Genomic DNA, 22,624 nt, shown 5'->3' on the forward strand with positions numbered 1-22,624 from the left:
CCAAGGAGAGGGTAGCTAGCATGACAGTAAGGCAATTACCACCTAGGGAATCTCTAAGTATACAGGTGAGTAACGAGTTGCGATAGGGAACATGAACCCTTCCCGTCTCCCCGAGAGCCGCGATTACCTGCTCAAGAAAATGTAGAGATAGGTTGATATGGCGCGCCTCGTTCAGGGTACGGCCTCCGACACCAGTTTTGTGCACTCGCTCCGACCCAGCGAGATCGACGAGGTGAAGTTTGACTCTTCGTACCGTAGCCGACTTCACGTCCTGCAAAGAGAGATGCAATGTAAATATACAATGAGATCGTGAAGAGGAAGGGTTCATGGGGGTTTCAGCGATAGTTCTATTTGTGTCTCCCAGGAATAGTAAATTTAGGGCCTCTTCCTCGCTGGATACAGGATGCATAGTCATGTTTCGCACGTGAATGTTGCCATTATTATCTTCCAACAGAGATATTCGAGGTAGGTCATCAAGTTTAGTAACTTCATGTTTGGGGTCCAAGAGGTCGAATCCGTTTTCGTTATAAATCTCTAGAAATGATATGAAGGCCGTGTAGATTATATCTGGAGATTTCTGAATACTTTTGAAGACGTATTGAATTGTTCGCGGAATAATTCCTCTATCTTCGTAACTATCAGGTCCTCCAGTAATACTAAAAGTTTTACCGCTGCCTGTTTGTCCATATGCGAATACTGTTCCATTATAACCCTGTAATACACTTTCTATCACTGGTTTGGCAACAACATCGAATATTTCAAGTTGTTTGGTATTTTGGTCAAATACTTTCCTGAATTTAAATGCGTATTTTTCTGGTTTGCTATTAAGATAGTTATCTTGGGTTCTAAGTGAGAGAAAAAGTGTCTGGTCCTCTATCTCGTCCTGTATATCACACGCTAATGCTCCTTTCTTAATCGATAAGGGTTTTAGGCGTCCATAAACCTTAACCTTAGCCATATTTCTCCATGTTTCACTAGAGTATTTTAGAGTCGGAACGATTCGTTTTGTTTAACGGCAGAGTTTTGGAATTTTTTAACCTTCTTCATTTATTCTCGGAAAGTAATCGATATATGTTGTTCTTTAAAGTCAACAAGTTAGTTTAGAAAGCAATGGCGTCGTGATTTGTGTGATAGTTTATGCATCCGTGAAGATCGGGAAGAAGTTCTTTTTTGTTGGTAAGTAAAGACGATTAACAATGTAGTTCTGTAAACGTCAGTAAATTCGAGCACTACTTGAGCTGATTGAAGGTAGGTGGACTTGATGTTTCCCATGTTCCAAAGTATTTGTATAGATATATAACTTATACACACGACGAGTGGATTAGTAATTAAGGTAAGTTAGATGATTAATAAACTGCAGGGATCGAGAAAAAAACCTTTTTATTATCCATTTACGATTTATTTTCGTATATTGACGTAACCGCTGGGCTTCGTTCCTCGGTTCATTATTTCGGGGCAAAATTGCTAAACGCGGGCTTGTGACAGTTGTCGTACATCGCTGGATGAAGAAACAAAACCCGGATTTATTTGTGGAACCCTTGAAAATCATCTTTTAACGATAATTTTTTTTTTTTTTCACAAGGACATGATTCTTGAACTACTCTGCGCATTTGATCGTAATAGTTACTTGGATCATTGGTAAATTAACGCGAAATGCGGGCTTCTCAGTTCCGGTAACCTTCAGACGGCAGGTAATATTTCTCTAGGAGTTTTATATCTCCCAAAGTATGAATTCTGTTTATTGAAAAATATAAGCTGCTAAATTTTTCGTTATGCTTACACCTGGGTGCCTCTTGGTAACGTGTAAGTGAGGGTTGTATAATCCTTAAAAACATCTTTTAACTTTAACTGTGACCCTCACACACCTTCACTTGTCCTCCCTTTACGTGAGGTAACAGGTTATTGGAAGTTCGGGTGGAGCTCCTGAAATAATCATTGGAAGTGAAGGTTGTGGCGATGGCCACTGTAAATAATGTGTGGCTAATGAATGGTCCAAGGAATAATACTGCTGTTATCTCAGAAACAAATACTTATATATTGTGTAAAATGTTTTTATTGATCAAGTATTATGCTAAAGTGCTCCTTTAATCTTGCACACTGGGTACCATTTAAACATGTTTCATTTATTTCTGAAATCTTTGTATGGAATTTATTTTGGTTTCCTCTGAGTGGGAATTAGTACATAGTCGAACAGGAGAGAAATATCCTTACCGAAGGTTCTTGAAGATAAGTGTTCATACATTATTTCCAGACTGAGAAGAGTTCTGCAGTAATACTTCTTTTTGTACATTGTATTGTCAGTAGAATAGGGTAGACATTTTTAGAGGATGAACAATTTTACCTTCTGTCACCTGATGGTTTTGGGTATCATGCATACCGGTACGATGTGTAAAGTAGGCTAATGTCTGCGAAATGATTTTGTCAGAAAGTCTAATTACAGTGTCTTCCTCTCATGTGAAATGAAATGGAATGGTCTGTACTGGATGGTATTCATTGTGTGTTGAAAGAGTGATTTGTACAACATGTGCATGTTTCTCACACACAGTTTCTTAGAGAATACCACTCTTATTTTTCATACATAGGCCCTGTTCATTCTTGATAACGATGCTTTTGTCATCCATCGTGCTGGAGTAAAACTTCTCTAATGGCGGAATCATTAGCCAGTTGATTGATCTGGGCCTATAGATTGTAAAAGTGGTAAGAATACTTCCTCTTAGCTTTGACTGTCATATATGTTCCCAGAAGTACCATATATATCAGTATTTTAGTGCTTAGTGTGTGAGTGATAATAATGTAGTGTTTTGAAGTTCATAATAATTTTAACTTCCATCCACTGATTCTTGGTGCTGTTACGGTCAGCAAGTGATTATTGAAGATATTATATAAATTATTTTAGGGTGATATTTGAGTTTTAACCAAGGAATATGGATGCATATTTTTTGTTGACTTTGTGGTTTGGTTATTTATGAAGTGGTAGCCCATTTATTAGTAGGCATACATTGGTTGCCAATTCTGTATCTCTTGATATTATGAGGAGTGTGTTTGAATTTTGTTAGACAACTTAATTCATAAGACTGATTAAATGTTCTTTTCTTTTAAAATTACTGATGTTTCTCCTGTCATTTTTCCTTTCAACCTTGAATCTCCTCTCCTACTTCCAAAGGGTAGGGTCATTGATACCATAATGGTGTCTTGTTAAGTTTGCATAGCAGTATACATTTATTGAAGAGTCTATCTCCACTTGTACACTATTCTGTTGGCAGTACTGTCATTCTGTCTGTCTTTGTCATTGATGAAAATGGTTGAGTAATCCGCACAGTAATGACAGTGATGTTACGCGTTCCCTCTTATGCAAAGTATGGCATGGAGCACTTTCTTTGCTGCCAACACGCTGCAATACTACCAGCCCAAGTGGAGAAGTGAGGACAGCACCACCTCCATCTCAACTCGCTTTACTGTTCTGTGCCGAATGACATCCATCGATTTTTTTAAAATTTTATTTATTTATTTATTTATTTATTTATTTTTAAGGAAAGGAAAGTCTTCAATAAATTAGGCTTGTAGACTGAATGCTGAAAGGAATACTATTCTGTAATGAAGATTTATCTCATTAGGGAAATCAGCAGAAACATAAGAAAAAAAGATAATCAAAGGAAGTACAACACAAGAATAATAAACTTTAGAAAGAACACCCAAAATTCTGTTCCTTCACAGAGGCCCATAAGGTAATGTCTGTCGGAAAAATAGGTCTTCAATATCATAAAATCCAACCAGTCAGGTGATAGAAAGAGACCAAGTCAATTAGGAAACTGTCTTAAGCACACCCATATTACCCGTAACAAGCCCCTCTAATGACCTTAGTAGGGGCAAATCTGCTTGTGTTGAAGAGGATAATATGTGATCAGCACAGCGACCTTGGACTTGATTCGTTCACTCCATAATTTTGTTAAAGGATTTATACGTTTTAATGCAAACAGAAACTTACGAGCCACTATCAGTAATTTTGTCACAAATACTAAATACAAATGCTAACCTAACCATCACTGCCAGTAATTTTGAAACTGACTGTATCGGTAAGAAATATTAAGGTCATTGCATGGCCAACCAAAGTCGGCCTAACCCTGTCGCTAATGGTGCTTTCCTGTTAGCCAGAATCTAACCAGTTGCTAGCAGTGCTTTCTGGTAAACCAGGACCTGTAATGAGTGTTAAGGTCACTGCACAATCTAACCGAACTTTAATCTACCCCTCTCTCGAGCAGTGCTTTCCAGGAAACTAGAACTCGACTAGTTACTAACAGTGACCGTGTTTGGTCATTAGATGGCTCCCGTGGAGGCATTATGACCAACATCATTTTCATTCACACTGCAGTTAGTACACTGTGCACCCTCTCGTTTGGTAGTCATGTAAAACCATCATTATGCCTAGCGGAAGTCAGTGGAGTAAGGATGGAACGAGTGGGAAGGTGATATGACAATGTTGTTAGTGACATTTACCCAATTTTACAGAGCAGCAGTTTTTAAGCTTGGCTGACTGGTTTCGTTATAGTATTTTTCCTGGTTGTAATTATATATCTGACTATTTGAACAATTTCTTGTTGAGAATGAGAGGTTTTATATGCATCTGAAATTCCCCCCCCCCCCCAGGCGTATGCCTGAAAATGAAACCCTAAGTAAAATTAAGAGATTTAAATTCTGCCCTGCTTTATGTAGTTACTATTGTTGTATACTGTTGAAACTACACTGGAATCGTCTGAAAATCACAGCAAGTACGAATTACAACTCCATCTAAATTGGATTGCTTGAATGTACATAATAGCTTGCTCTGATTTTCTTCTTTCCCAATTAAGCTGAGCGGTTTTCTGGACCCCTTGAGTGTTTTGAGATTTTTCATTTAACAGTCATTTTCTTTATTCATTGTATCCTGTACTGTAAATTATCTAAGTAATTTCATTGCATTTGTTGTAACCAGTGTACATTCCTGTTTGTTACTCTTCCTATAATGAGCTAGTTTTCAGACTGTTGGGAAAATTATACCCATGAAAACTACTTAGTAAATACTTATCGTGTCATTACATAATCACAGTATTAGGTTTATCTTCCAAAAGCTTGTTGCGTACCTAATATTTGATATGAATTGAAGACTAAGAAACAGTTGGCGTGCTGAGAAGAAGATTAAGAGGTAAGTTAGAATTTTAATACACAATGAGTAAAAGGAAAAAGTACCTAAATTCAGAAATGACTACATGTCACTGTTTTAAGGTACAGGTAAGCTTTTAGACATGATTCCCATTTTATAAAGTGTGGTCATACATATTATGAAGGTGATGGAGAACAGATTCACTTTGAGATTGTGCTATATTCAGTATCCCAAATTGTAATACTCTTAATATGAAAAACCCTCTGATGTTTGGATCAGTGATTTTCTTTTTAGAACTTCGTGTAGCCTATTAGTAGAAGACTATGTACATCACCGTTTTAAGGTACTGTAATAAAGCATACCTCTCAGTCATTTGTGAGCAAAATAGCGATTCATATTCAAATAATACATAGTGCTGCACCTATTTTAGGATTTATTCGTAGTGTTCATGGAAAGTGCGTGCTAGTGGAACGTTTAGCACTTCTACTTATGGATCCTGGAGTGGCTGGTTCAATCAAGGCCTCTACTTCATGAAAGTTTTGTCTCTGTAAATAAATGTTGATTGTCTTACTACTTGCGGATCCCGGGATGGCTGGTTCAGTCACAGCCTCTAGTTCATGAATGGTTTGTTTCATTAAAAGTAAATTCAGGCAGCTGTATACATCATTTTCACTTGCAAATAATCTAAGATGTAAAGTATCTTTATTTCATGAAGCTTTGTGTTTCAATACAGGACATGACTGAGGAAATGTTGAGATCTGAACATATACACATGTTGTAAGTTTACATCACACTTTATAATTATCAACAATGGTTAACTGGTTTGAGTCATTGGTTGAAAAAAATTCACCACCAGAATGTTACGGGGTAGGGTAGGGTAGGATAGGTGATGGTATAAAATTTCCAATAACTAGATTGCATGCCAAAAGTGTGGATTCAATTGCAAACCTCTTAGCAATGTTCATATGGAGTGAGGACATGACATTCATGGTGGTGATTCGTCTATTCGATGGGATGTTAAGTCTGGAGCAGGTAACATTCATTTCATCTCCTTTAATATTCTGATGGGATTGATGTCAGGAAGGGATTCTGGTTGTGAAAACTTCCTTGCTTACGAGACCGTGTCCCTGCAGAATCTGAATACCTCCAGCTAATGTTGTTTTGTCACATCTGTAGACTTCTGCATTTAAGTGACATTTTTTCTCTGCCATTTGCAAAATGATTAACTTTTTCTTTCAGTTACTATCAGAGACCTACAAGAATGGGCTTCGAGTGCAACTAGTGTGTAAGAGGTCATCTGAATCACTTTTTAAAGCATGGCCTTCTTGAGTTGAAAGATTCAAGTAGAAACATTTTTACCAGAGGAAAATCGCAAAATATGTTAGTAAGAGAGAAGTTGTATCCCGAGCACAGATTTTGGATGCAGCAGATAAATTTTGAACCCAAATAAAGGTTATTGCAAAAAAAATTTGAAAAAAAAAATTTTTTTTTTTGCTAGGGGCTTTACGTCGCACCGACACAGATAGGTCTTATGGCGACGATGGGATAGGAACGGCCTTGGAGTTGGAAGGAATCAGCCGTGGCCTTAATTAAGGTACAGCCTGGTGTGAAAATGGGAAACCATGGAAAACCATCTTCAGGGCTGCCGATAGTGGGATTCGAACCTACTATCTCCTGGATGCAGGCTCACAGCCGCGCGCCTCTACGCGCACGGCCAACTCGCCCGGTAAATTACAGTTTAACCTGTCCTCAGCGGAAACCCAACGGACAGGAACTTTTTTCCGCTGTATACAGGATTCTGATTCATAAAGGTGGTTAAAAATAACATAAAAATTATAAGTACATACCTCTGTCAGATAATCCAGCAGTATATTTACGATTTTGCGCAGTAGTAGATACAATAATAACTAATCGCACACTTATATATACTAGTTCGTCAACTCGAACAAAAAATCTGTTCTTGCTGAGAACTTCCTCAGTGCACAGTAGTACCGGTACAGTATATACACTTATTTAATACACGTTGCAAGTTTTATAGAAACAGTAGCGGCGATTAGAAGGGGTTGAGGGGGGGATCCCCCACTTTGTGAAAGAAACATTACATTTTAATTCCATTTTAGCCGGTTGAAACTATGAATTATAGAAATTATTTTAAAAAATGGTAGAAGTCCTGTTGTCTTATAAGCTAATTCTTTCCTTTATTTTTTAAATTATTAACAAAATGATTAGCAGAAATATGCATACAATGTCGTTTATTATGGCTAACCGATTTGTATAGCGTCACTGCAAATTGTGAGGAAGGGTAGCAGGATGTTTTTTTTTTTTTTCCAAAATCATGGGTGCTGAGGAACGATTCACCGGCTTGCTGCGCGCATTTGTCAGTCGGGCAGTCCCTTTAGTGTCTGTTAGCTTCTTAGTTTGTAGTCAAGTACGGTACTAGGTGATTTTTAATTTTATAATCACGCCGTACTTCTATTTAATTGTAATACCTGTATAATATTCTTCCTTTGGTGAAAATTTTATTGTAAAGTATTGAATCAACATTTAAAAAAAAACTATAATTACTGCTCTTAAATTGGTAAACTATTAACACTTACCTTTCTGTCGGAATACACTTTCTTCTTTTCATTTTTGATGTACACTTAAGAAAATGGAAATTGCAGCACCATGAAGGCATTGTTCGTTTGTGTTGATTTTCAAGATATGGAACGATGCCGTGTAGGTATATAAACGATCAAAGTTTCAGACCCATTGGATTGTTGCTACAGGTCTCCCCACTTAATTGGTCGTGGAGGAATCAACTCCAGTATATGGACTCTGGTGTAGCGTAGTTGACTTGCAGTCTGTGCAGTGAAGTGTTCCCCGTCAAACATGCCTCGATGACAGAGAAGAGCACGCTATCAACAACTGTCGCTGTTTGAGAGGGCTCGGATAATTGGGCTGTGTGAGGCTGGATTATCGCTAAGGACTGTCGCTGCACGTGTTGGCCGACAGACATCTACGGTACAACGTGTATGGCAGCAGTGGTTAAGTGAAGGTACCCACACTCGTAGACCTGGCACAGGCCCAGCGCGACAGACAGCTGTGAAAGAGGATCGACGCATCATTCGGATGGCCCGGATGAAACCCAACGCAACAGCAGCACAAATTCGAGCAGCTGTGGCACCCCACGTTATACAACAAACAGTTGGTAATCGCCTGCGTGCAGCTGGCTTGCGAGCCCGTGTCCCTGCAGAAGGTGTTCCATTGACCCCACAACAGCGACATGTAAGGCTGGCCTGGTGTCGAGAAAGATCGACGTGGGTCGACGAATGGCATCGGGTCGTCTTTGGTGATGAATTGCGCTTCTGTCTTGCCCGCAGTGTTCGCCGGAATCATGTGCGCTGACGTACCGGGCTGAGGGGCCGCCCAGATCTTATTGTCGAGAGGCACACAGGGCCAACACCAAGCATTATGGTCTGGGGAGCTATTGGCTTTAATGTGAAATCACAATTAGGGCTTGTTGAGGGCACTATGACTGCTCGACAGTACGTTGATAGGGTACTCAATCCACTGGTTGTCCCTATGATGGCGAACATTGCTAATGGGATGTTTCAGCAGGACAATGCCCGCGTTCACACTGCACGCATCTCCAGAGAAGCTCTCCACGACATCACAACCTTAGAATGGCCCGCCAGATCCCCGGACCTCAGTCCTATTGAGCATGTGTGGGACATGATGGGTCGACAACTGACCAACCGTCCTCAGCCACCCACAACTCTGGAACAACTGACCCGTGCAGTGCAGCAAGCATGTGCCACAATTCCTCAGGAAGCGATCCAGGGCCTTATTGACTCCATGCCTCGACGAATTCATCAATGTATTACAGCTCGTGGTGGGCACATCCTGTATTGTTGTCCAAACTTGCGGTCAGAGGGACCTGAAAGTTCAATCATCGAATCACAACCGAACACTCGTCCTGCCTGTTGAATTGCAACAATGTAGCACCACTCCTTCTGGGTGTCGCAATTTCCATTTTCTTCAGTGTATATACCTCCCCGCTCCCCCTCGCTTGCTATATCCCATAAAATTGGGTACCTTTTGTTGTCTGAACATTCTTTGCCCCCCCCCCCCCCTCCATTCCACTTCATATTCTCAATCTCTGCTACTGTATAGAAATAACACCTATAGCAATATTGTACTGTACTGTCATTTACTTTTTCCAGTAATCCAGAATTGTGTGCTGCACATAACTATCCATGGTAGCATTAGTTCTAAATTAAAATACAGGCATGGCAAATAATGTCAAACAATTCAGTGTCATTTTTCGTTAGGTAATAGCCTGAATGTTCTTTACGGCTGATAGGGCATGACGGTAGGACTTCACATTACATAAACCATCTTCTTCATTGTCTTTGTTCTCGTCTTAGTCGCCATCAGTTTCTGTTCTTTTTTCTTGGAGGTGATGGGTGGCGTTCGATGTTTTCTAACGCCACCTCTGTCTCAACTTCTAGATCGGTGGCCGTGTAATCTGCACTGACATTACCATAACTATACTGTTTGAGAATTTGTTGTAGCAATCCCTATCTCAGCCATCGTAGATCGATTTGGAATGCACGTGTACTGAAAAGGGTTTGGAAATGTACATATTTTTTCCATTATAGTTACAAAAGTTCCTTTGGTTTCTGTAACAGACTGATTCTGTTAAATACAAGTGAACTTCCATGAATATTAAACCATAATTAACGGGACTGGGAAAATTTTCTGATATCGACAGTTTTCCGCTTCGTAAAGGTTTCGCTAAAGGCAGGTAATACTGTATTAACAAGTTAGGATGAGAGCTCCAGGCTGTATAGAACAGGATACTTGCTGTAAGAGGATCAACAACTATATTCATACAGAAACTAGATGTTAATCGTTTCGCCTATTAATACAGTGTGTAGTTTCAAAAATGGCTTGCATTGCCACAGATCTTAAAATCGTTGAATAGAATCAGATTTTGACTGGTTAGGCTGTGTGCATTTGCAGAGTTTCGCCCAGACGTGCCATATGGGTTCATTAGTTGGATTGGGACGCTCCTCCAAGACTGGCAGTGGCAGACCAGCTGTGTAGTCCTGCCATGTTAGCAAATAGGGATTGCTAACCTGCTAAAGGAGAAGTGAATTCTCAGTTTTCAAAAATATGTACTCCCCATGGAGATACAATTTCAAAAATGGCTTTCATCTTAAAATCACGGGAGGAGCATGCCAATCGAACTGATGAGCCCAGAGGGTATGTCTGGGCGAAACTCTGCAAATGCACACAGCCTAACCACCCAAAAGCTGGTTATATTCCCATGATTTTAACACTGTATAGTATTCTGTAACGTCTGCAGAGTTACTGGAATAGATTCCTGGGAATGACAAACTAAGCCAGTTTTATGACAAAATCCTCCATAATAAAGAAAATGTTGCTACGTGTAGAGTAAAAAAAATATTTCACTGATGTGTATTGCTGTTTGCCAGCTTTGATATGAATTTCCTTTGACGAGTAAAAATATTTAATTAAGAAGATCCAGAACTTGCCGTACTTATTTGAAATGCCGTGTTGTGTGGCTCAGAAGGTTGAGGTGCTGGCCTTCTGACCCCAACGTGGCAGGTTCAGTCCTGGCTCAGTCCGGTGGTATTTGATGGTGCTCAAATACGTTAGCCTCGTGTCGGTAGATTTACTGGCATGTAAAAGAACTCCTGTGGGACTAAATACCAGCACTTCTGCATCTCCAAGAACTGTAAAAATAGTTAGTAGCACTTAAAGCAATTATTATTATTATTATTATTATTATTATTATTATTATTATTATTATTATTATTACTACTTATTTGAAATAAGTGCAGAATAGCACCTCGGCAAGATATAATAAAACTTCATTCCATTATAGAGTATCTTTTATCTGCACTTGATTTTTCTGATGACATGCTGAGGAATGCATGGTTTGCTTGCAAACTTTTGTATGAAAGTATTTCTTTTCTACTTAAATAAAACTTTGTTTTGCTGTGGAAAAGCTGAAGAAACCTTGCATAGTACTATGAGTGTTATAAACTGTAGCAAGTGTCAGTTAAATTTGTAAGTTTGATGACTACCACCCAGTTTCACGATCAGCTGAACATTATGGCGATTGTATATTTTTTATTTTATTCTCCATCATAGATGGGGTTCTTAGCCAAAGATTCTTAATTAGATTTATTTAAGAGGTTACTTTTGTAGCCTATACCTTGTGCAGAATGAAATTTTAAATTCGTACAAAAATGTTAGTTCATTAATCAAGTAGGTCTGTGTTTGAAGTTTCTTGAACTTTCAGTTAACTGTTAAACTCAGTGAACATGTACATACAAAGAAATGAAGGAATTGTAAACAAAAATTTCTTCCACGACTGGGACGCAAGCTCAGTCTAGAAAAACTCCAGGTCTGTAGGCAAGAATGCTGCCAGTAGACTTATGCTAACAAGTTTGCTGTGAGAGTTTATAATAAGAATACAATTGCCTCATACCATTTATTTGGCCAGTTTTAATAGTTATTGTCTTGCGAATGGTAAAGAGATATGCTTTTTGTTAATGCACAAAGAATCAATAAAAGCGGTGACCTGAAAACGTTTGTGGTCTCCCTTGTTGCAGTTAACTAGGCAATTCATGGTTGGTATTTTATTTTCCCCCATCAGTTTCTGTTGAAATACTTGGATAATTTCTGCTGTACAGTGCCTCACAATTAAGGAGGTATTGCAATCAACTGCCCTTTTCTCTCTTTACTCCTTTTATTGTTATACATACTATGATAATATCTGGGAACTTCAGTTAAATGGTAATGTATATAATCTCATTAAATCCAACTATTTTCGTTATTTCAAGATTAACCATGACTACATATTAATGATGCCCATGATGTACATAAATGTGATGATTCTTGGAACATGAAGAATGAAACCCTGTTAAATATATGAAGACTATATTTTCAATAAATGAACATGGGAAAACATTATTAAAAGATAATCAAATTAGATGTGTGTTTGCTGTACTGGAAAATTGCTGTAAAAATCACTGTACTTTGTTACCAGGAAGTCTAGTGTATGCGCAGAATACTTTCTACTCAAACAAGCTCTGAAAATGACTGGGGGTGAAATCTGAAGTTTCCGCTGCACCACCCACTAGCAAATCAAGCGGAAAGATGCACAGCAATTCAGCAGTGTAAAATACATCATGTTCGTAATAAAGCAACCACAATCTTCGGACACCCTGCATGAAGTAAACACGCAATAAAATAAAAAAAATACACTTCCTTTGATTCCTACAATAGCAAGGTGAACGTGAAGTGGTGAGGTGCAGTCAAGTACAAAGTGAGAATTAGGTAGTCATTAATAGAATAATTTGATAACTCACCGGAGGAAAACATTTTGGAGGGGAAGTATATATTGAAAAAGAGCTGAGATTCAATTTGTTGTTCATGCAGGTCTTTTTATTTTATCTTAATGTTTGTAAAAAATCTGGAAATGTGGAGTAAACTGGGCAAGAATTAAAAGTTTATTTGAAAGGATTTTGGTGAATCGTAGACTTTTGACATCTATGACCATCTGCATCCTACAAAATAGGGCAAACAGCCAGGGTAACATCCCAAAGATTCTCTTTGGTTCTTGAGGTTGGGAGAGGCCAGTTTTGTCACACCACCCATTTTGTTCCAAACCTCATCTTTCTGATAGTATTGAGGTCAAGGAAGGAAACAGGCTAGTCAGTAGGACTAATTTCAGTCTGATCTACAGAATATTTATAAACCTGTCTTGACTTTTGTATGGGAGACTGGTCCTGCTGGGTAAGGATTACATCCTCAGAATACTGTTGTTTCATTGATAAGTCCATTGTTTGTGATGGCTCTCCGAGCTAAAGCTAGTAATAATGGTATTGGTTTTCTGTCATGCTCACTATTTTTTGGAGATGTGGAATTGCTGGAGTTTTTACGTAATGGTAAATCTGCCAACACCAGCTGGTATAAGGGTAAATTGTGTCGTGCATATATCCTTTTGAGGCATTCTAATGTTATTAGCCAGCATTCAATCCCATATTGACTTAGGGTACGTTTATGCTGCAGCTTCGCTGCTGGCTCATGGATGCTCGCCCTAGCACCCCGCTGCTGGCTATAGCCTGGCTGCTCGCCATGGAGCTTGTATCCTGCAGCAGCCCCGCGCGCACGCTGCTGACTTGCTCTCAGCTGTAGTCGAAAATTCAAAACAGAGGAACTGATAGTTAAGGTGGTTTGTATTTTGCATAATTTGATTATATAGAGGGCATGAACACTTATACTACGAAGACGTACTTCCAAGAGCTACCCCGTCGAGGAGAAACAACACAGCTCCAGCTGAAGCTTCTGAAGTGCGAAATAAATTCAGATTTTTTTTTTTTAACGAGTCGCAGTTCTGTTGGCGAGTGTATCTTACAATAATTTGGTGTACTGAATGTGAAATAAAAAGTGTAAAATGCTTCGCCTGGATTTTTCAGTGCATTTCTACTGCGGGAGTTGATTGAAGAATGAAGCTAGAAATGCTTCATTTCGTAATTTAATAGTGTACTTTTGAATAATGTAAAATAGCGGGTTATGGAGTATCTCATTTTGACTTTAGTTAGGTCTCCTTAACAAAATGTGTTTACAGTTTGAAAAAATAACTGTCAAATTTTCCATAAAAAACGAGGTACTTCATATAAATCACCTGGTTGTAATGACAGGGACCCCCAAAATGGCAAGAATAAAAGAACAACGTTGACGTAATCGTTCCGCATTCTTTTGCCACATCATTCCATAATTTGATGATGATGATGATGCTTGTTATTTAAAGTGGGCTAACATGTAGGTCATCGGCCCCTGATGGTACGAGATGAGACGAAATGGATTAAAAGTTATAATTGACCCACTGACATGGATTAAAAAATGATGATAAGGAAAATTATTATAAATTTAAAATAAGTAGTGGATCTAATTTGCAATGCCTTATTTTCTGCTAAAGTTAAAACGAGTAAAACGTAATAAAATTGAATAAGGCAATCTCATAGAAGTAAAATAATATATTTAATTCCAATTAAAAATACACAAAGATAAACACATAGTCAATAGAAAAAAATTGTTTTTTTGCTATTTGTTTTACGTCGCACCGACAGAGATAGGTCGTATGGTGACGATGGGATAGGAGAGGCATCTGAATAGGAAGGAAGCGGCCGGGGTCTTAATTAAGGTACAGCCTCAGCATTTTCCTCGTGTGAAAATGGGAAACCACGGAAAAACATCTTCATGGCCGCCGACAGTGGGGTTCGAACCTGCTGTCTCCAGGATGTAAGCTCACAGCTGCACGCCCCAAATCGCACGTCCAACTCACCCAGTAGAGTAAAATAGTAGTTAACAATAAACCAATTAAAACACAAATAGAAACTTCACTCTTAAACACAATAAAACAAGCCACTCTCCCTCATAAAACGTAGGAAAATGACTACTGGCCGCTCGTCATCTCGTCACTCCTTTTATCTCACATGAAACTCTGCGTTGATTGGCATGCCGCTGATTCCGAATCGCATTGTGTTCGAAGACAGGTTCAGGTAGCAAGTGAGCAAGTGATCACTGAATGTGTGTATAGAGTGCGAAGAGAGGAAGAGTGGGAGAGCGAGTGACCTTGAAAGAACCAATCACAGTCCAAGTTACAGGATAGCCAGCGATGGGCCAGGCTCGAAAATCAAATGTGTTTGAGACCACGGATATGGCGAAGATAGCAGCCAGCAGCGCAGCTATGAGCCGGGCTCCAGGGTAAAAGCACTGATTGGGATTCATTGGTTTGTTTCATCATGGCCTAACATTGAGCAGCGAGGCTCGGCGATGTGCCAGCAGCCAGGCTGCAGCATAAACGTACCCTTAGAAACATGACCACTTCAAGAAGCTTCTTGGATATGTCCGTCCGTTGAAACAGTTGAAGGTGGCCCCGAAATCTGAATGGTGCTATTATTACTGAGCCAAATTGGAGAACATGAAATAAATTTCATTTGGGATCTGTATTGACAGTTATGTTATATAAATTGGAAAAAATTAGGATATTGGTTCCACCTAGTCAATACTTATACATTTATTTAAAATTCAAAGTTGTAAAAGCATCTTTGTAAAATTTTAATTATTTGTGATAGTTTTCTGAGCTAAAGCTAATAATAATGGTATTAGTTTTCTGTCTTGCTCAATTATAATTTTTTTGGAGATGTGGAGTTGCTGGAGTTTTTACGTAATGATAGATCTGCCAACACAAGGCTGGCGTAAGGGTAAATTTTCAGGCATTTTTATTTTAATAAGATGTTTTTACAACTTTTAATTGTAAATACACATAAGTATTGACTAGGTGGAACCAGTATACTAATTTTTCAATTTATATAAAATTGGAGAATGTAACATTTCACCAGATATTAGTATTATCCTTGTCAGTTGATAGCCTCCATGCATCATGCTCACGGCAACATGGAACCAGAGGCACGTTTGGTACCCGTGCACTCTCTTCCCTAATGACTGCTTCCAAAGTGTCCAAGTAACGCGGTTTTCTGGCATACACCTTCTCTTTCAAATACCCCCAGAGGAAAAAATCCATTGGGGTCAAGTCTGGACTTCTCGGTGGCCACTCAACATTTCTGCGACTTCCAATAACGCGGCCCAGAAAAGCATTGTCAAGCCATTCTCGCAAAATCAATGCAAAATGGGGAGGTGCCTCATCGTGCATAAAGTGCACATTGTCTACTCCATCCCAGGTTGAAACAATGGGATAAACTCAAGTTTGTAGCATGTTGCAATGGTCTTGTCAGGAACATTGGGCCCCAACTGCAGCGGTGTGCTGCTAATGCTGGTGCGTACGTTGAAATATGAAATGGCAAGGACCATAGTACATAATAGAATTGAAAGCAACCATGTAACATTGTTAATGACAGAATAATAGTGAAATAAAAATAGGGATATAATAGTGGATAACTCTGTATTGTATTGTTTTGACTGCTCTGTGTTTAATAATCTTCACCAGCTTATTATCCTTAGCTGATGTGGAAACACACTAACATTCAATTTGATAATTCATTTTCAGAGTACCATTCAAGCCACTGTCGAGAAATGCAATTGTGGACGTTATGGCATTCTCACGCCTCTGATGCTATTGTCTCTCCTTAGTGAGAATGTAAACAGAATAGAGTACAGGCGGGATGTAAGAGTTATCAGGGCTCCTGTGGCGGTGGCACGGGGATTTGACTTAAAGCATTTACTGTGATTTGTTAACATATTTTGTAGATTAGTCTACATATTCTTCATGGTTTGCCATTCTTAGCACTAGTACAGTCATATCACATATTGTGATACATAAACTTAAAAAAATACAAAAGCATCTTTAATTAAAATCATAATTTCCTGTATTCACTTCCAAATCTCAAATTTCTGTTAGCCAGCACACCCTACTCTTCATACTGTTACAGCATTGCATGGTACGATAGTGGAGTAGGACCTATAGCTTCCATTAAGTAATTCACAATTGGCCAAGTTAGACCATATTGATGAAGTGTTATCAAGTATAGGAATCTAATTGTGTTTGGTCCTGCTGGCCTCATTGATGTGAACATCCTGTGGCTGTGGGCGGTAGAATTTCACGATATCCTCTGCCTGTCGTAAGACGCGACTGAAAGGGTGATGAAATAATCTGAATTTCGGAATGTGGGTTGGCGACCACAGTTCCCCTAGCCGAGCCTGGCATTGCTTCCATTTGTGTCGGGCTCCTTGCTTTCAACTTTTGTATCGGACCTCTCTTGAGTCGACTCTTATTCTCTTCTGACACCAGCAGTCTTGGGTTTTTCATTTTTCAATGCGTCGGACCTCTCCCCGTTTGCCCTCTGATAAAGGGTGGTTGCCCTGTTGTACTTCTTAAAACAATCATCTTCACTACCACCAGTAAGTGATGCAATTTGTTAGTTGTTGGCCTTCTGTTCAAGACTAAGTTTGTCGGCATTTGTAGGTGACAACTGTTGTTGACTCGGAGGCCATTAAAGCTCTCTTACACTTGATGTTTCATAGCAATTGAATGTACAATAAATTTTTTAATTAAATTTATGGCAATTGAAAGGATGTTAAAACAGGTTGTCATTGTTATCATATTGGTCCGTAGTATCAGACAAAAACTGCAAGTCTCCACACAGCTGGATTAAGAGGAGGTTGTATCCAGGTCTGGTCAGAATTCCAACTTTAAATTTTTATTTTATTTTTCATAGTGTAAAGGTACTATACAGTTCTTTCCATAATTAGAATGATCTACATAACTAGAAACGTGATCATCAGCATTGCAGTCTAAAGTGTTTGGATGCCTATGCTGTTTATTGAAATTAAAGATCATATTCGTATGGTTCAGATTGTGTTTGCTATTAGGGGTATATTTGCTTTGAAATGCAAATGAAGTATGCTTTAATGTGAGATATTTACTGTATTGCTGAAGGGAAATGTGTAAGCTTTAAGAGAAAAGAAATAACCGCTAATTGTCTGGCTGCAATCAAGATGTCAACAGCTGCATTAAAGTAAAGATTGATTTAGATTAACTTTAATTACAATGTCAAACTATTTACTTAATAAAATTAAGTGCACACAAATCAGCATAAAGGTTTTCATTTTATGTGTACAAGTATGTATTTTGTTAATACAGTTTGAGCCCGATATAACGTGGTTGTTGGGGACATACATCGCCTCTGCGTTACTGCTGAACATGTTATATTGGAAGGTGGCCTGTACAGTGACAGATGACAGGGCAGGGATGACAAGAAAAAGTACTGCTACATAATACATGTAAATTACTACATCAAATGTAGAAATGAAAAATTTAGAAAACTTTATTTATTTTGACTTTTCCCAACTGGCAATTGCCCCTGAGGACAAGTATACAGAAAGGCAATATGAATATTAAAAGTAATTGTGAGTTGGTTCAGCACATTTGATATACTGTGTATTGTTTGTATGTTTGGGAGATATGGTTCTTCAGAATTTGAACAGAATATTTCAAGGCAGCCAGTGCAATTTCTTTTATTAATGCCTGATTGAGGTTAAATGATTTGCAGAACTGGATAATGCCAACCATTAATCCTATGAATTCCATATCATCCAACTGGTATTGCTGTTGATAGAATGGGATGGTTTTCTTTTTTTCATGTATCTCATTGGGTTGTGTTTCAGAGTTCTCGAATCTGATCATCAAATCTATTAAAAAGCCCTTTCGGTGGTCTTTGAAGGCTATGTCAATTTACGGGTGCTGGTAAAGTACTCTACGCTAGTTACACATTAATAACTTGAATTACCATAGTGCTATTTGACGATTGCCTTAAGAAAAGTCTAACTCTTTGGCAGATTAATGCAAAATGCGTAATATCCACATATTGTTTTATACTTGCGAGGTGCAGGGGGTGAACACGATTTGGTTCACTTCGCCTCTCCATATTTGAAATTACTTTGTGTGTGTTATCACTTCACTAACATTTGGATTATCTTATTTCACATCCACCCAATTCTCATTTCCGTCATTATCATAAACTCCTTTGCCATGTTCATTTTGGACTGCATCAAGGATATCGTAATGTTCTGTACATTCTGAAATAGACTCGCCATTGGCAGCTTCTGCCCGGTCATTCACTTTGAGATGATGTTGCAGTCCACAGCACTACACACTGTATGTCACTATTTATGAATTTGGTGACAGCAGTTTCTGTAATTGATGTTCTGTTCCAGCATTTCTAAATGATAGCTGGACTGATATTTCCCATGCAAGATCTGCTGAATTGGCATCTGTTTTGAGGTTTATTGACTTGATATGAATGTCCATTTCTTCACTCAGCACTGAGAAGTTCACGGCTGTAACATGCTTTAAATGCTTTTGATGTCTTGATCTATTGAGTAGATCAGTGCTATATGAACATGACTCCAATTTTTTTTCATATTTCAACTGTACCGTATCAGCAGGTGGATGTGCTCGACAATCTTCAAGAGTTGGTATGGCTTTTTCTTTGTGGTTAAGTGACCGCAGGTGGATTCTCATGGATGAACCAATGTCTTTGTGGAACTATTTACAGAAAATATCACTTGTCATCGAAGTATTCTTTGTATGATTATATCCGAAAGTTAATGATGTAATGTTAATATGTTTAAAGCACTATGGATTTTGGCTTTTCTCTGTACAGAGATGTTTATGGCTGCCTGACTTAATTGTAACAAAAAAGAGGATAACTTTGTCCTTATTCATTTTTAACCCACATTTATTTACTGAATTACACACATCCAAAGTTCTCATAGGAAGCAGTTAAAAATACTGAGCAGTTTCATCACAGTTATACACTTGATGGTTATTTAAATTACTGTTGATTATTTCTGTTTAATGATTCAGGAAAAAGTACTTCAGCTTCACTGTCACATGAACATCTTCCCCTTCAAGGCTTAGTTGGCTTATGACATCAGATTTCCGCTGTGAAAAACCATCCATCTTATGCATTAAAGTCTTGGTAGCCACGTAAATCATTATGGAATTTCACCGCTTGAGGTCTAGTAAAGTGTCCTTGCAGCAGGACACCTTTACTTCATTTTATTAACGTCAATGTCGAGGTGAACAATTGCTTTTTTATTGGTAAACTGCGGAAATGCAATATACGTACGTATTTCAGATTGTAATGGGCTAGGACTGTGCATATTTTCATTCCAAGATAATAACAGAAGATATAATCTTACCTTCAAATTTACCATTTGTGTTTTCCCCTAGTGGGGTAACATACGGTTATTAGGCTGTCAGTGGGACATGTTTTTAGTTTTTGTTGTGGCATAGTGTCATCTGTGTTGAGTGGTTTGTTTATGCCCCATTCAAAGTTTTTGTTGTAAGGTTGTGTGATAAGAATTGAATTCAAGTTATATGTATTCCTGTGCTGAATGAGCCATGGGCAGTGTAGAACCGTACCGTAGGTCTATTATAATACTTTCTGAAGTGATGTAACAATAGCATGTATCAATAAAGCAATTCACATTATTTTCCTTGTCACTAATAATTGAATTCTGATGGTTGCATAAACAGGGTAAAGTAAACTCATTCTCATCCGAGGTGGTGCAGATCTTTTCAGGCACACCCCTAATGTAAGTTAGTTCCATGTACCATTTTAACCACATACTAGCCCTCCTGCCATTCTTAACTCTCTGGCATTACGGGGAATTGAACCCAGGCCTCCGAGGACAGCAGCTAATAGTGCTAACTGTGAAGGACGGCGGCTAGTAATGCTAACCGTTACGCCCAACATTTACGCTACCGAGGCTGACATAAACGGGATGATAAATATCCGTGAAATTCCATCGCTGTTGTGCAGAGATGTGAATGGGCACCGCGCTGCACTCTATGGATGCGTTTAGAGAACACACAGTACAATGCAGATTCCCTCTTCACACAATCAATTATTTTGAGTTTCACAGAATAAGCTTTCCTTTTCTGCAGTGAAGATAAATTCCAATGCTGTGTGTGACAATACCATGTTATAGCCTACACTTGTTGACAGGAGGGGAAATGTAGTAGGAGCTTTCTTGGCTGGTTCCAAGAATACTGCTGTTTACTTCTTCAAAATGTAAATTCTGTGAATAGGTCAGGAATTGTTTGTTCCCGGTTGCTTCTGTAATAATCCCAGGAACCTACATCCCTAAAATCTAAGACCGTAATACGTACTATACTGTGTTGTATCCTGTTGGCTTGGGCCTTAAAGAATGAAAGAATTGCTGAGCTACAGCATTAGTTTGATTGCCATAGTGAAATTACAACACACCAGAAAGCAGAACACCAGGTGAGTTGGCCATGTGGTTAGGGGCGTGCAGCTGTGAGCTTGCATCCGTTAACGCAGACATTAGCCCTACACTTGGAAGCCATATGAAATATTACTAGTAACTTTGTTCGCCATTTGTAATTCTACTTGGAAATACTTGCCGTAAAAAGCATTATTAAAATACAAATTAAAAAAAAACTGAAATGTCTAATTCTACTTGGAAATACAGCCCTGCTAGCACTGAGAGAGACCAAGAAAGAGGAGGAGACTAGCCAGATGATGATCAAAACAAGATTCAAACCCACAAACAGGCCCTATAGTGCATTTGTAACATAAAGGAATTTGTCATTGCATCTAACTTTTCCATGCTTCTTGAACTAATGTTAATGTACTCAGCTCAGGAATGCATTCAGAAAGACAACGATTAGGAAAAAAAACAAGGAAAGTTTCTTTGTTGATACATGGAAGAAAGCTGGGTGTTGTGAAGTACTGTATAGTGTGTTGTAATAAAAGTAAGTTTCAGGAGCATATATCCAGTGTTGTGACAGTGTTAAAATGATACACTGTGTATCAATACTGTATGTAATAATACTCAACAAATCAGCATAGTACAGTACTACGTACATCAATCTGAATAGCCAAGTGTCGTGCATAGGCAATACAAGTAAGCTCTAAGTAATATTTAAAAATACTGTATCTGTATCATGTTTTATGTAGAGGTGGTGATTGGTATTTTAAGGCAAAAAAATACAATGTTTTGTGTAATGTGGAATCTTGTCTAATTTGGAAAAAAATTGTTGTCCCTTGAGATTCCACTTTGAGCAAGTTTTACTGTATTTGTCATGAAGTGGACATGTTGAACACATTCTTTACTGTGGTAGCCATGCACTTTCATCAAAGATTTTGAATGCTGCTAAACCTCTTTTTAAGGCTTTCTTCAATGTGGGTCATTTTCTGCATCACTCTGTATGTTTATAAAAGTTGTAATCTTTATCAGTTATCTCCGAAAGGACTTACCCCCACCCATAGCTGGTCTAATATAAATCTGTAAACTTCCGATGTGTCATGTTCGAATTTTATCTTGAATTGGTGCACTTTCTGCTTTTCTTCCTGGAATTGATAAAATCAGTTGATACTATAGTACGCGAACCTTTTCTTGAGCCCTAGTTCCCATTCAGCACTATAGAGTTCAGGGCTCAAGAAAAGGTTCGCGTACTGTACTTGTTCTGTCCAGCCATCTGCTGCCACCTGTTAAGTTATTGTCTGCAGGGTGTGGTAGGTTATATTTTCATGAGCTTGTCACCAAGGCAAGTGTGATCTGAATATAGGTTGTTCATTTTACCAGCATGTTCAAGAACTCCCTATCAGGGCTAAAGTCTGCCACGTTAGGGTCTAACAATTGATAATCCTCTGTTGCTGCTGTAAGAATCGATTGTGGAATGAGGTCTTGGTGCAGAAAAATACAAAGGTTAAGGTTAGGCTGAAAATATAGAAAGCTGTTTCTTATATCGATGACTTGAATTTTATGGCAGACTGTGTTGAAAACCTGTGATCTGATGTTTTGGACCTATGGAAGAAATACAAGCATGATGCGAAAATTAGCATTCCTAAGATATAGGTGTTGTCAGTTTGATAGAAATTCAAGATTGAATACTAGGTAAGAATGTATGTA

At 38.5% G+C, this 22,624-nt stretch overlaps 1 protein-coding gene across 2 annotated transcripts in view; it reads left to right on the plus strand.

Annotated features, from left to right (window-relative positions):
• Positions 1–1,089: 1,089 nt before the first annotated feature.
• Positions 1,090–22,624, plus strand: part of LOC136857534 (uncharacterized protein CG7065) — a 288,117-nt gene continuing 266,582 nt past the window's right edge. For both annotated transcript variants that reach the window (XM_067136264.2, XM_067136263.2), the window contains exon 1: positions 1,090–1,176. The gene's annotated coding sequence lies outside the window, so the exon portion shown is untranslated. The remainder of the gene's footprint in view (positions 1,177–22,624) is intronic.

The sequence above is a fragment of the Anabrus simplex genome, chromosome 1 (assembly GCF_040414725.1).
Source record: "Anabrus simplex isolate iqAnaSimp1 chromosome 1, ASM4041472v1, whole genome shotgun sequence".
NCBI classification, from domain to species: domain Eukaryota; kingdom Metazoa; phylum Arthropoda; class Insecta; order Orthoptera; family Tettigoniidae; genus Anabrus; species Anabrus simplex.